Source organism: Notamacropus eugenii, chromosome 1, assembly GCF_028372415.1.
Source record: "Notamacropus eugenii isolate mMacEug1 chromosome 1, mMacEug1.pri_v2, whole genome shotgun sequence".
Taxonomy (NCBI): domain Eukaryota; kingdom Metazoa; phylum Chordata; class Mammalia; order Diprotodontia; family Macropodidae; genus Notamacropus; species Notamacropus eugenii.
In genome coordinates this window covers 229796660-229812727 of record NC_092872.1, presented here as the reverse complement: position 1 = coordinate 229812727, position 16068 = coordinate 229796660, and the positions used below count along the sequence as shown (strand labels likewise).

The window sequence follows — 16068 nt, the reverse complement described above, 5'->3', positions numbered from 1 at the left end:
TTGAGAGATGGTGAAATGGAGACAGAGACAGAAAGAGAAATGGAGGGTTGGTGGCTAATGGGAGCATGACAAATGGCTGAGATACAGATAGAGGAATAAGGAAGACAGAGAGGGGGGGGGGGGGGAACCAGGAGGAGAAGGACAGAAGGGGAAACTGCCCTTTTCTTGGAGGTGGGTAAAACAGAATAAGTAACTGCTCTAGAAATGATCTGTTGTTTGCAAAGTTGGAAATACATACTCCTGGAGCTGATGAAGAGGAAACCCTCCACCTTCCCCCTGTGTCTCTTCTCCTTTGTTTTGGTGATTCTACAAATGGATCCCCAAGGGGGGGCTTCCAAATTCAGTTCTGAAGATCTCTGGTGAGACCAGGTTTGTTGAGCAGATTCAGCAAAAGAGAGAAAGAAAGAGAAGGAGCAAAGCCAACATTCTTCAGCAACTTCTGTCAATGACTTCCTGCCTGCCACTATACAGTCACAAACCCATCATAGAAGGTCATTTGCTGGATGGGGGCGAGAGGGCTGGAGGAAAGGGCATAAGGTCACCCTCTATACATACTGGCCAAGGCCTCTCCCTCCCTCTTCCAGTTCCTGATATTCTACCTACTTCAAATGAAAAGCTGACTCCATAGAGCTTTATGTAATGAATACATGTTTCCAGAAAGTTGATTGTTGAAGTTTTTTAGTTAGATTTTATTAGCACATGTCCAGAGGAGCTGAAAATTTAAAGAAGTCCTATAGAGAGCTCATTTACAAAGTAAAAATTCTCATGAATCATTGCTCCCTAATTTATGTTTTATCATTTCCATTTTTCCTACATGATCAAAGCTCATTAATTTGAAATTATGTGAGAAACGCCAGTCTAAAATGATGAAATATCTTTGTTTGCATTTTTTTCCTTCTCTCAGTTAAGTTTGGAAACATGAACCACATACAAATGCAACGAGTGAATCCATGAAATGTAAAACCTCTTAATGGATGACAGAATGGTAGAAGGAATAGTCAAAGGTTCAAAGCTAACCTATAAAACTTCTCAGTTGAAAAAAAATTATTTGAAAATAATGCAAATAATGGTGATTGGTGTCGAGGAAAAATCAAGGAGAGAGAAATTAAAAACTCTTGGGTTTCCCATAAACTATGAAGAAGAGAATCTTCTAACCTCTCTTTCAGGAAATTATACAAGAAAGTGTCCCAGAAATATTGAAAACAAGGGACAGTTTGCACTTAGATAGAATTCACAGGATGCCAATAGGCAAAAGCCCAAAATATAATTTACTCAGACACCTCGTTGTCAAGATGTAAGAATACAATGACAAGAAGATAATCCTACAAGCAGCCAGGAATGAAAATATCCCATATGCACAAAATTTGAATTTCATAAGATTTTTTAAAAATAGAAAGAAGGCAGGGAGACCTACTAGGAGACTATGACCACAGTCCAAGAAAGAAGTAATGAGGCACTGAATTAGAGGTAGTGGTGGTATGAGGGAAGTAGCCATAGAAACAACGGAAGTTGGAATATGGTAATATGGAAAATTAAGAAACAGCATTTAATCCCAATGCCTCACAAATCTAAGCACAGTTTTCCAAATCAAAAGATGAACATTTAGAAATAAAGATAATTTTGAATAATTTGTGGATAAATTAGTAAAAATTCATAGGCACATGTAAGATCTCTGACTTGTAGACTGAAAGAAAAAAGAGAAGACAGACATAAACATATGTTATCAGACTAAGAGATTTAATTGATAGCTACTTTCCAACTGGGATTAGACAATAGCTACCTTAATGCAACAACTCTAAAGGAGTAAAAGTAACAATAGTTGTTTTGTAGTATTGTGGATAAAGAAAATATAAAAATTAAAAATTCTAATTTAAATGGTTTGAATTCTCTTATGTAAATAAAACTGATTAATCAATGGATTAAAACCTCAAACCCAATAATATGCTCCCTATAGGAAATAGATCTAAAACTAAAATAGAAAGACAATGTGATGCAGTGAATAAAATGCTGAACATTCAGGGCTGAACTTGGAATCTGAGTGTCTGAGTCCGCAGTTCAGATCTGCTACTTACAGTTTGTGTGAATTTGAGCAACTCATTTGACATTTAGGGCTTCAGTTTCCTTATATGTAAAATGAGAGAGTTGGTCAAGATGACCTCCAATGTCTCTTCCAGATCTAGACTTTTGAGGCTATTATAAAGATTTAAGGTGACAAAATCAACTAAAATTTACCAGTCTCATCTAGCTTTGGAAAACCAGGAGATTAGATCTCCTAAAGTTGAATTAAAATTAGAAATAAAGACAAGAGACAAATAAGGAAATTATATCATGCTCAAAGGTACCATTAACAACAAGAAATGCGGTGGAAAGTTTGCTGGATTTGGATTCATGGTGCACCTGGTTTTAAATCCTACCTCTGATTTGCACTAGATGGGTGATCCTGGACAAGTCACTTAAATTCTGTGATTTTCAAATTTCCTCATCTGTGAAAGGAGAATAATCCTAGCACCTACATCAAAGGGTTGTTGTAAGGATTAAATGAAATAATATAGGAAAGGCACTTTGTTAAATGATGTGCAGTGTAAATTTTAATTACTATTTTAATACCAATATAATATAGCTAATAGATTTATGGAGTAAAAGTCAAATGAGAAATCAATAAGACAGGTTACAGAATGAAAATAAAACATTTTTTTTAAATGACCAATAAAATTGTTAGGCAGAGATTTTAGTCAAAATGAAGCAAGAGAAAAAACAAATTGATAACACAAAAAACAAGGAGATATCACAATAAATGTAAAAAAAGAGAAAACCCACTATCAATTTTATGCTAATAAAAACTGAGCATATAAAATAAATAGATGAATATTTACCCAGAATAAAATACTCAGTTTGGCAAAGTACAAAATCAATATGTAAATAAATGGTTTTTAGAAGGAAAAATTAAACAGGTTATTAAAGGCACTAGGGCCAGAAGAACTCACAAGTGGATCCTACAAAATGTTGGGAGAACAATAAGTAACACATTATTTAAACTGTAAAAAATAGAGAAAAATGGAATTTGACCTATTTTTTCCTGCAAGGCAAATAGATCAAGCTTGGCAAAAAAGAAAACCATAGGTGAATAGGTGGACACTGATGAAAAAATATTAGACAAAATACTGTCAAGTTAGAATACAGAAATATATCTTGAAATTACTCATGCTTAACTAAGATTTAAACAAAAAGGATGAACCAAGGATGGTTCAGTATTAAGTAACCAAGGATTTCACAAGAAATCATGTCAATGGAGTATTTATGCAGAAATACTATCGCGTTTATTTAAAACAATGACATGGTATTATATACAATAGATACAGTGAAGATACGATAGATTTATTCCCTTAAGAACAGAGCAAAGCCACAAGTATCCACTTTCACCTTTGCTATTAGTCTTAGTTTCAGAAATGGAAGCCATACTAATAACATAATAAAGAGAAATTGAGGGAATAAGCATTAGAAAAGAAGGGGGGGGGTAAATATTTCTAGTGTAAGATGATATGGTGGCATTTAGAAAACCCAAGGGACTGACAACAAAACAATCAACCGAGATAAATGGCTTTAGAAAGATAATGAGATGTAAGTTAAACCCACCAAAAATAAATAACATTTTTACAGGTAGCCAACAGAAACCAGGGGAAATGGAAAGATAAATACTATTTACAACAAAATGTATAAAATACTTAGAAATTACCCTAATTTCTAAAATCCGCACATCTCCAACTACAGAAATCTAGATAACACATTTATCTATAGAAAGATAACTGTAAAGGAATTTTTAAGAAATAAGACTTAAATGGTAAAGTCAAGCCAATTTAGTCATGTTGGTAAAACTAGCCACATTAATTTATGGAGAACCTGAATTTAAATCCTGGGCTCTGCTGCTTCCTACCAGCAGAACCTTGGGCAAATAACCTTCTCTCTCTGGGACACGGTTTCTTCATTTGTAACATAATGGAGTTGGACTAAGTGACCTTTGAGATCCCTCTTGTTTTTAGATTTATTATTTTTTGATAGTAAATTTAATATAATACCAGTCAAGATAGCAAAGGACTGGTTCACAGTATTGGAATAAAGTGATGGAGTTCACATGAAACAACAAACAAGAACACTGAAGGGAATAGTGAAAATAGAGGAAGGGGAATTAGGATGGCAAGATTTCAAATTATACTACAGAGAGATCTTATTAAAATTCTCTTGTATCGTATAAAAATAGATCAGTGGAACAGAATGGATAATCCAGTATTAGAACCTAAGGCAAAGGCTGATGTGCAAAAATTCAATATTAAAAACCACTGAGGAAGGGAATAGTCAATAAAAATTGTTGGGAAAATTGGACAGAAGTATGGAGAAAATGGGATTAGATCCACTCATATACCACATGCAATAAAATATAAGTAGACCAATATTTCTAGTTTTTTTGTTATTCAAGTAACACTTTTATGAATGTTTTTGTACAAATTATTTTTTTCCTTTCCCATAGCATTCTTGGTAGCAGGATCCTACTTAATAATTCCAGGAGTGGATTCACTCGTCAGAAGTGAAATGAGCTGCCATGGGAGGTAGTTGAGCTCTTGTTGACCTGAAGTCTTCAAGGAGAAACCACATAACCGTCTATCAGAAATGCTGGAAAAGGGATTCTTAGATGGGTTGTACTAGCTGGCCCTTGAAATCCCTTCCAGATATAATTAACTCTATGATTCTGCGAATCTGCATTACGCCCCCTGTATCAGGGAAGGATTTCTATTTGACAGTCCTCAACACAGGCAGCTAGGTGGTGGTGCAGTGGACAGAGCAGCTCTGCCTGGAGTCAGGAAAACTTAAGTTCAAATTCAGTCTCAGACACTAGTCATGTGACCCTAGACAACTCACTTAACCCTGTTTGCCTCAGTTTCCTCATCGGTAAAATGAACTGGAGAAAGAAATGACAAACCACTCTCGCATCTCTGCCAAGAAAATTCCAAAGAAATGAACAACAAAAAATCTTCAGTGTTCTGCCCAATCCTCCATGTTCATTTCAGAATGGTTGGCCAGGTTTAGAATCCAAGAATCTTAACAGCAGAAAGGGGTCATCTAATCCAACCTTCTCATTTCACAGATGAGGAAACTGAGACCTAGAGATGGAAAATGACTTGCTTTAAGGTCCGCCAAATCAGCGATGGAAGTGGGGCAAGAACCAGGGTCTCCAAACTTCTAGGGTGATGAATTTTCTGTTATACCATGCTTCTATCCGAAGAGTCCCAAAGCTTTCCCAGCAACTGGGTGAAAGTTGCAATCCCCTTGGTAACCCTGCCAGACTCTGCACCAACCTGCTGATAGCAGCTTTTCTCAACACAGACCTGATCGGATTTCTTATTTGGAACTCAAAGCTTTTCTCCATCCTCTCCCATCCCCCTCGGCTCTATTTTGGGTTGCCCCACCCCCAGGAGCCACATGGCCCTCACACCATAAACACAGCCCCAAAGGGATGCTTCTCTATCATATTTCCCTAGGCCCTCAGTCTGGCAGGGAAGTGCTGGGGGCTGGGAGACACCCAGAGGTTTTATAAAGTGAGAGGAGCTTAGGGTTTGGCTGGCTGTCCTTACCCTAGGCCTGGAAAGATGAAAGAAATGGGACCTTGATCAGAGCTGCCTATACTAACGGAGAAATAACTATGGCCTCCCGTCCTGCACATTTTACCCCGCAATATTCTCAGGTCAAATCTCAGTGAAGCAAACTCACTTGCTGTCCTGGGTCAGTCATTTTTGTTAGAGTGACTTCATAGGATCACAGAGGACCGTGGGCCTATCCAGGATCCTACATTTCAAGTTTGAAGGGACTTTAGAGATTGTCTAATTCCACCATGCCCCATTTTACAGATGAGAAAACTGAGGCCCAGGGAAGGTAAATGACTTATCCAATGTCAGGAAGGTAGTAAGTAATGGAGAAGGATTTAAACTGAGGTCCTCTTACTCAAAATCTATCCCTTCTCCCTGGATCACACTGTCTCGCTCTTCCCTCTACTAGCTCCTCACCCTTAAAACGAAAGGCCTGGGCTCAGTGCCTTTCTCTTTCCTTCCAGGTCTGATGTTTTATGATTGATTCCTGAACCTGGAGTCAGGCAGACCTGAGTCCAAATCCAGCCTCAGACGCTTGCTAGCTTTGAGACCCTGGGCAAGTCTCTTGTCCTCTTCCTGCCTCAGTTTTATCATCTATACCACAGAAATTCGTAATAGAATCCAATGAGATAATCTCTGCAAAGTGCTCTGCAGACCTTAAACTGATAAATGTATGCCAGCTCTTGTTACTACTAGCCATTGAAATTAGCAATATTTTCTGAGTGTCTACTTACAAGCAAGACCCTATGGCTGACACAAAGAATATGAGACTGTCCCTTCACAACAGAAGCTAACTCTCTAGCAGGAAAGGTGAGACCTCGAGACCTAAAATATTAGATAAACAAGGTAAGATTTAAATTCAAGACAGGAACAGAAGAGATAGCACTAAAGCATATCAATAATAATGATAATGATAAATGATAGCATTTTAAGGTTTGCAAAGCACTATAATACGTTACTCCCTTGATGTTTACAGCTACAGATGAGTAAAAACAGTTAGGAAGCCTCTGGTCTGGTAGGGAAGGAGAAAAGATGCGCGCACACACACACACACACACACACACACACACACACACACACCTGTAAATTTCTACATCTAAAGTGGTCCTCCAATGTCTCAATGTGGCATAGAAGGGACCCTGGGTTCTCATCAGGTAGCCCAGAGACACATGAGCTCTGGCAGATTTTACCAAGCTGGAAAGGTTTTGAGTACGGACCTGACCATGTATTGTACGTCTGTCCCCACTGGCCTAGCCTAAGTTTGCAGTGGCTTATCACAAGATAGGAAGTCTTATACTTGAGTTTAAAAAAAAAATCAACTTTACAAGCACAAGATGAGAGTAGGCTGTCTGAAAAGGATCTAGGGTTCTTAGGTTCAATATGAGTCAACAGGATCATATGGAAGTTGAGGAAGCTAATGGGAGCTTAGGATCCACTATGAGAAGCCAAGTTTTCAGGAATAAGAAGATGAGAGGCCCTGGTCAGGTCACAACTGTATTCAGTTCTGGGAGTCATGGTATAGGGGAATATTGACAAGCAGAACATCCATAGGAGACCAGCCAAGATGAGCAAGGACCTCAAGATTAATAAATGCATATTGATTGATTGATTGACTGACTGAGAGTGTCAGCTGGAGGAACTGGAGATAGTTAGCCAGGAGAAGAAAGGGCCTGGGGAGACAGAATAGGCATCTTCAAGTATTTGAAAGGAAGCTATGTGAAAGAGAGAATAATAAAATTACCCTTTCTGGACCGAGAGGACAAAACTAGTAACACGATATGGAAGTTGCAAAGGGAAAAATTGAGACTTACAGCAAGGAAAAACTTCCTAATGATGAGAAATATCTTCTTGAAGCTAATGGATAAGCCTGGATGACCATGCATCAGATAGATGATTAAGGGGATCCATTTTCCAGTACAGATTGGACTTGTTTATGGTCTCTGGAGTTTCCTCCAATTCTAAGATTTGGAGAAAATTCCATGTAAGTGCAAGACATATATTTCCCTCTTTTTCCACCACTGCCCCTCAGCTTTTCGGATCCCTTTTAAATGTGCTGTTCAGTTCCGTCTGACTCTCCATGATCCCTTTTGAGGCTTTCTTGGCAGAGATACTGGAAGGTTGGCCATTCCCTTCTCCAGTTTATTTTACAGATGAGGAAACGGGCAGAGGGTTCAGTGACTTGACCAGGGTCACACAGCTAGCAAATGTTGAACTTGGGTCCTCCTGATTCCAGGCTTGGCGCTTTCTCCACTTCACCTTTTACCTTCTTAAATTGGAATATGAGATTGTAGAGGGCAGAGATTTCCTTTCTTTCGACTCATCTTTGTATCCCCAGAACTTGGCACTGTAAGCCGGCTTGTTGGGATTAGGGACGCAGTTTGGGAAGGGGGTGGAGAGATGTACTGACTGAAATCCCTGACCTTGGCTTCATTAACACCGCTCTCTAATGCCCTGATAGATGTCGGTCTAGACATAATCCCAAGTGATAATAATAACAATAATTCACATGCATATAGCACTTATAAGTTAAGGGAGCATTTTACTCAAATAACAACCCTATGAGGCTGGTAAACAGAAAAACAATTAAAAAGAAGGCTGGCTTCCCTGGCACTAAGGCATAGACTTCCCTTCTAAGTCACATGGGGGAAGAGGACAGAGACTGAAGAAGGCAGCTTCTAGAAGACCAAGATATCTGTGCATCCAAAAGAGGTTCTTGTCTAGCCCTGGTAGAGTGGATGAAATGTGGGACCTGCCATCGGGAAGAGCTGAGTTCAAATCCTGATTCTACACTAGCTAGATGATGTTGGTCAAATCACTTAACCACTCAGAAGCTCAGTTTCTTCATCTGTGAAATGAAGATAATAATACCTCGAGTACCTATCTCATCAAGTGGTTGGGAGGCGGAAATAAGATAATCTATACAAAATGCTTTGAAAACTTTAAAACTCTAATGATTAGTCCAGGCCCCCAGAAGTGAATGAGGCAGAAAAGGAGAACAGAGAGGAGAGGCTACTTTAAAAGCAAGACAGTTTTGGTGACTGTCCAGGAAGGGGATGCCCCACAGACTCCAGGGCAGAGCTAGAAGGGACTTTCTAGCCTCATTCAACTCTCTTATTTCACATTACAGGAAACTGAGGCCCAGAGCCAGGGAAAGCTCAGGCAGCTAATGGAAGAACACAGGTCTCTTGACTCCCAATCCAAGACCCCTTCCCTAGCCACACCACCACTTCCTTCGAGCAGGGGCAGCAATTTCACCCTCCCAGACCCAAGGTCTGCTCCTGAGAGCACAAACTGTTTTTACAGATGGTGAATGTTCTCAAACTGCTGTCAGAGTTGATATTCCCTCTGCCCCCAGCCCTCCATCAACCTCCTGAGTTGTTTCTAGCACTAATTCAGCCATCACAAAGCTTCTAACCCAGCGAGAACCCTTGTGGCCTCTTCTGCCCCATTCCCAAAAACACACGCATGTGCAAACACAGGGATTCTAGTTTTGCCCCTCAACTAAGCTCTGCCATTCACTGGTGTATGACTCGTGATCTGTTACCCAGCTTCTGAGTATCTGAGGCTGGATAATTTATCTTAGCCAAGTTACTCTTCCTTCATAGGCCTCATTACCCCTGCTCCTGTTTTATCAATCCTTATTAATTATTTTGAGGATCAAAATAGTCAAAGCACTTTAAGAAAGGCAATATGTAGGATTAATAATATGAACCTAGAGTCAAGAAGGCCAGAGTTCAAATCCAGTCTCAGATACTTCCTAACTGTGTGCTCTGGGCAAGTTACTTCAATTCTCTGAGCCTCAGTTTGAACCAAGATATTCATCTGTAAAATGAGGATAAGAGTACCTGCTTCCAGGGTTGTAATCAAGGATGAAATGAGATCTGTAAAGTGCTTTTCAAGCCTCATATTCCTATGTCAATCTAGCTATTATTATTATTATTTTTGAAACCAATAGAGGAAGTATAAGAAGCAGTGTCTTACAACCAAGAAGATGATAATAGTGAATTATGACAATACTTTAAAATGCCCATGATTTAATCAGAAGGGCGTTCCCTCCACCAATGTAAATCTCAGCTCCCTCCACACTTTAGTACAGTTTTGTACGTCTTTGTAGGATATGGATAGACCAAATCTATGATTTCTCTGGCATTGAGAGTTTCCAGATGAAGAAATTTCCTACAAATGCAGGACATTCCTTTCCCTCTAATTTAGAGCCTTAGAATGGCCTACTGCATGTAAAGACTTACTAAGGGTCACACACCAGTGTGCATCAGAGACAGTGTGCATCAGAATCCAACTCATTCTGGCTGGGATGCAGTTACCTACTATTTCATGGCTTCCTCCTTTGAGCTTCTGTGGCTAGCTAGTGATGGCAGGGTTGAAGTTAGAATTCTAATTTCCTAATTTCTAGCGCAAGGTCTTTTCCAAAGTACTAGGTTATCTGGCATTGGAAGGTCGTGAACAAAGCAGAAAGTAAAACTCTGTGGGTCTGGGTCTTCATTCACTTTGCTAGTATTTCTTCCTGATTAGTTTTTATCGTGAAGGCTTTCTTCCCACCACCTACCCAAGATGACAATACCAACTTCATAGTTTCATAATGAGCTCAGATGGTAAAGGACCAAAGCCCCAAGCTGGGAGTTGAGACTTGGGGCCTAGTTCTGGTTTCACCAATAACTAACTAGCTGTGTGGCCATAAACAAGTCATTTATTCTCTCTGGCCCTTTTCCTCATCTATAAAATGGACTTGATCTTGGCATTCCTTCCAGTGACTTGAAAGAGCAGGAGACTCAAAGTATCCTTGCCTTCGGATGACAAAATGATCCTAGCAACCTTGGATAAATTTATTAACTTCTTTAGGCCTCTGCTTCCCAATCTACAACTTGGGTACAAAAATCACTGATAATATCACTATAAAGATCATAGACTAAGGGCTGAAAGGGAAGGAATTTTGAGGCCATTATGTACAATTACTTTTACATATGTAGAGACTGAGAATTTCAGATATGAAATGACTTTCTGAAGATCTCAGAAGGTAGCAAGAGGGAGAACCAAGATTTGAGTTCACATTCTTTCATGTGAAATCCAACACTCTTTCCATGTACCTTATAGACTCTCTGAGAATATGAGATCATGGCCAAGACAGATTTCAGTACATTGAAACTCCATTATATCATCAGTTTGAGTACTTCCTCTACTAATGTAGATCACAACTTGTCTTTGTGAGATTCTATCACACCCACACACAAAATTGTCACCCTGTCACCAACCAGGTGATGAGTCTCTTCAAACTTAGCTAGGATAAGGAATAACTAAGTTTCTCATAAGGAGATGACAGAACCTCTGTATTACATACTGATTAAGCACCTCTAAATTATTGTGTTCAGTTCTGGGGGACACAATTTTGAAAAAGAACTGATACATTAGAGAACATGCAGGAATGGGTACCTGGGATGCTAGTGGACCTTCAACTCATGTCAAATAGGACAGGTGGAAGGAACCAGCAGTGTTTAGTATGGGGTAGACAAGACTCAAGGGGGCTCTGATAGCTGTCTTCAAGTTCTTGAAGGAAGGGTTTGTCCCATGGAAGACTTGTTCTTTTTGGCTTCAGGAACAAAGAGTAGGAGTTGCAAAAGATAAATTTAGGTTTGATTCCTGGATAGACTTTCTGAAGGGTCATGGGTTGCTTTGAGAAATGGTAGATTCCTCCTCAGTCTTAAGATGCTGGATGAACACTTGTTGGGCTGGTGCTCAGATGACGGTCATATACAATCAGTTGCCTGATCTGTACTTAACTGCTTGTCTTGGCACACACCAAATACTTCTACCATGGGTCCTAGTTCTCAGGAATCTCCCCCTACAGCCTCTCTCACTGCTCTCACAGATGTTTCCTTGGGCCTCTGAGGGATGGTCATCAACCCTGGGGTAGATAACCCATTATCCTTAGTCTTCAGAGCTCTAGAATCATAGAATCCTAGTCCTAGAGGAGACCTTAGAAATCCATACACAAGTCTGGAATGGTCAGGAAAAGCATCTAAAAATAAAAGTTTATTCTGATATTGAGGAGGAGGTAGCTGGGGACAAATGTTTCTGAGCACATCCAATACTTCTGCTAGTTCAATTGCTCTCTTACAGGAGGGCATAGTATATTTTCTTAAGCACTAGGATAACAATATTTCTTCAGTCTCTAATCAGGATGGGTATTGGGGTGTAGAATAATTTCTCACTAGCATCTACCCACCCTAGTTGGTACAGGCATGGCCCTAAGTAAGGTTGCTCCAACCAACATTATTTTACAATAATATTGCTGATACAAATAACCAAATCTCATTCTAAAGCCATGAAATCTTACTGGATCCTAGACTCTGTTAGTTGGATTATCTGATGAACAAATGTGATTGCAATCCACTGCAAAGCAACTTTCTCGCTTTACAATCAACTACAAACTGCACAAGCAGATGGTTCACTGGGGGAGCCTTTTCTCTGTATTCTGATCCAAAAGCACAGAAATGGCTCAAAATAATGGATATTCTGCTGGCATTTTTGCAGCACCCTCATCAGGCCTGCCAAGAAACCAAGAGCCATGGCCAGGCCTACTTTTACTCAGTCTGGTAAGACCTCTCTTCTTCCTCTGCCTTTGAGTGACTCTCTAGAAATTGTATCCCCCTTTAACTCTGGGTGTTTCCAAAGTATTTCAGCTTAGTTTTTGCTCCTGTGGCAACTTTCCCCATGTAGAGATTCACCTTTGGACCAAAACAAGGGAAAGAAGAGAACATCTAAGGTCCCTTCCATCTCTAAGATTCAATGGTTCTATGATGCTGGAGCTCTGAAAACTAGGGATGCTGGATTGTCTAATCAAGGGACTATGGCTCCATTCCCAAAGTACTTAGGTAAGTTTCCATGAGAGACAATAAGAGACGAAAATCTTCAAGGGAGCTTTCTGAACATCTGGGCTCTGTTGCAAGAGTGGCCAAGCCAAACAGCGCCTGGATAGGCACACGTCTTGGTGATCTCCAAACAAATGGCCCCATGGAATCCAGCAGCCATGTTCTCGTGCTGTCCTGAGAGAGCTCCCAAGGGAGCTGAGTGAGCAGTGAGGTTCCAGGCCCTCACACTCCATTGTTTATACTGATGGTTTCCAGATGCTAGAGAGGAAAGTCAAAAGTTTGGGACTGGGCCAAGAGGAGCCCTCTGTACTTCCCCAACCCCTCCCTTTTCCCAAAGCTCCAGCCTCCCTCCTTCCCATTTCTTAAAGCTACAGTCCTTTCTTCACTTTCTGGACAGAATAACTCTCCCCTGGAAGAGGTGGGTGGAGAGGCTGGGACCATCCCAAATAGCATGTAGCCCAAACCTTTCCCCTGTAGGATCCAAAGAATCAAAGAGTGAGGACTTCCACCAGCTGACATTTCCTTCTCTGGGTTCTGTCCTTATCCAACAAGCATACTCTGGGCCCCAGTGCATATTAGAGGCAGCCTGGTATGGTGGGTAGAGCACTCCAGCCTCTGCTGACCCAGCACCTGATTATGAAGTCAAGCAGCCAAGCTGGGATTCTGGGCTCTGTGGGAAATGGGGCAATAAGAAAGAGGAAAGAGGGAGCTTCTTCTTGAATCCAATGTATCCAGTCACCAAATAAATAGAGTCCAAAAGAGATTCTCATCTCATAGACACAAAGCTATGTTTGGCCTTAGTTTGCTCAAAATAGAAATAAATACTTGATGTCTCCTTCCCAACTAGGCCTGTTTTATGCCATTGATTTATGGCTGAGGGAGGAGGACAAGAAGAAGGCTTGGAACAGAGAAATGGGCCCATGACAAAGCAAAACCAGGATTTGTACCCAGCTGGACTAGGACCAAAGTCAATTCTGAGCACCAAGGATATTTGGGCTCTGAAATGAAAAAAGGTTTTGTAAAACAAATGAGCCACAGAAAGATGATTGTAGGGGGGATGTTCAGTCTACTTAAAAGAACATTGGATATACAAATGTAACATAATTGAATTGTGACATAAGGAATGATTAAAATGAGGAATTTGAAGAGGCATCGGAAGACATGGATGAACTGCTTGATGGAGAATAACATAAACACAACCGGAAGAAAAATATACACAATGGCTACAAGGATGTAAATTAAAAGAACACTAAAAATAAGTGGAACTTCATTAATTGTATTGACCAATCTTGCTCCTGGAGAACAGATGATGAAATACACCTCCCTGCTTTGGGGAAGGGTGGAGGACCACAGTTCTGGAATATTGCATAAACTTCTCAGTCACTAGTTGGTTTTACTCAATGTCCTTCGTTACAGGGGGAAGTCAGTGGTGATGGTTGGGAGGACAGTGGGGGTTTGCTGTGCTGGAAAATGACTGATACAAAAGCAAAGGGAATCAATAAAGCCTTTAAAAAAATAACAATATATTTAAGAATTTATGCAGGAGTCCCCCTATATACCTAAATACTTATAGTAGTACTCTTTTCTGTGTATAATAATAAAGAATTGGAAATAAAGTAGATGTCCATCAGTTGGGGAATGGCTAAACACACTGTGGTACATGAATGCAATAGAATCTTACTGTCCTTTAAGAAATGATGATGTCTGTAATGAAGACAGGAAAGCATGGAGAGATCTATATGAACTGATGCAGAGTCAAGTAAGGAGATCCAAGAATGCAGTAACTACAACAACGTAAATGGAAAGAACAGCCAAATGAAAAAAAAAAAATCAAAAGTGAATGTTGCCAAATCATAAAGAATAAGCATGGCCCCAAAGAAAAAATATGGGAAGACACTCCCACCCTATCCCTTGGCAGAGGTTAGAGACCCACAATTGCTGTGTCTTACACATATTTTCATACTTTCTTCAATGTATTGAGCAATTATTCTGCTTTTTCTCTTCTTTCTCTCTCTTTTTTGGCTTTTAAAGTCCCTTTAACTTCTCCAGACTCATTTCCTTATTGTTAAATGGGATAGCTCTCTGGGAAGGAGAAATTGTGGTTAAGTTAAAAAGTCCATAAAAGCTTATTTTTAAAAAGAACTAAAAAGGAAGAAGGGAGGAACTATAGAGGAAGTCCTTTGAATCTAGTTCCTTTAATTAAGTCACCTATTCAAGAAACATTTATTAAGCTTCTATTGTGTGGAAGGCATGGTGCTAGGTGCCAAGGAGTCATTAAAAAATGACAGATCTTGTATATATAGACTTATGTCCTTTTAGTGGAGACATGGCATACCATTGTACTTTTTTTTTTTTACAAAGTAGTAAGTAATTTGAGCAAAAGAATGGTTCAGTGTGCTAGAAAAATTCTAGCAAGGAGGGAACAATTTTGGTAAATCATGATTATCTGTTCATTAAAGTAGGTCCTTCAATACTTAATAATTCTTGCTGAATCTAGGAATAACAGCATACACTTGAAAATAGTGACAGTATAATTCTTTTAAAAGTCATTCTATAGTTTAGAATTGTGGCCAATTCATATTGGGTTTCATCAGATTAATAAAGTTAGCCAAGTTCCTTTATTTTTCCAGTAATAGAAGCATCAATGTTTCATTCATTCATTCAACAAATGTTTGCTGGGTACCCACCGTATAATCAGTCTTATATTAAATGCTATGGGGCATACAAAATAACCGTGATACATGGTCCCTTCCCTCCTGTGACTTCTGTTTGAGATGGAGAAGCAAGACTGTGCAAAATGTGAACTATCTTCAAGTAATCACATAAAGTTATATGTGATTAGGGACAAAATAACACAATACAAACAATATGTGTTGCTGGAGATCAGAGGATGGTGGGATCGCCACAAACCATAATCAGAGGTTTCATGAAAAGGAAGAAGATGGCACCACTCCTGTAACTGTTGGAGCCACCTGCCCTCACTCACTGCTCGGTATTATTAGTTATCTCTTTATAATAGAGCCTTGCAGATTATATAGTGCTGTCCTCCGGACAGTCCTGAGAGGTAGATAACACAAATATTCCTCACTTTAAGAATAAGGAAATGAGTCTGGAGAAGTTAAAGGGCTTCATCAGCTTTACAGAAGGCAGCATGGAACAGTGGAGGGAGCATTAGCTTTGGAATTGCGAACCAGGGTCAAGTCCCTTTCTGACACTTAACACTTACATGAGCATAAGCCAGTAAACTTCCTATGACCTCAGTTTCCTCATCTGTAAAATGAGAGGCAGGCCTTTGAGGTCGCTTCTAACTTTACATCTACAAACCTATTAAAATCCCCTTGAAGGCAAGCACTGGATCTTTTCGCTCCCACAGATTAATCTCTGCTCATCTGACGGCTCCTCTTCATCTCACAATCCCCTGACCTCACTCCCTACCATTAACCTTCTTTACTTTGGTCTCTGATAAAAAGGCAGCTGTTTTTCTCACCTTTTATCCCATCCATCCCCCTCCTATCTTTTCTCTCAGATTGCCCCAATATAATCCCTTC

At 39.8% G+C, this 16068-nt stretch overlaps 1 protein-coding gene across 2 annotated transcripts in view; it reads right to left on the bottom strand.

The window, feature by feature from the left end:
• ZCCHC24 (zinc finger CCHC-type containing 24) overlaps nucleotides 1-16068 on the bottom strand; it is a 142152-nt gene that overhangs the window by 60357 nt on the left and 65727 nt on the right. The window lies entirely within an intron of this gene.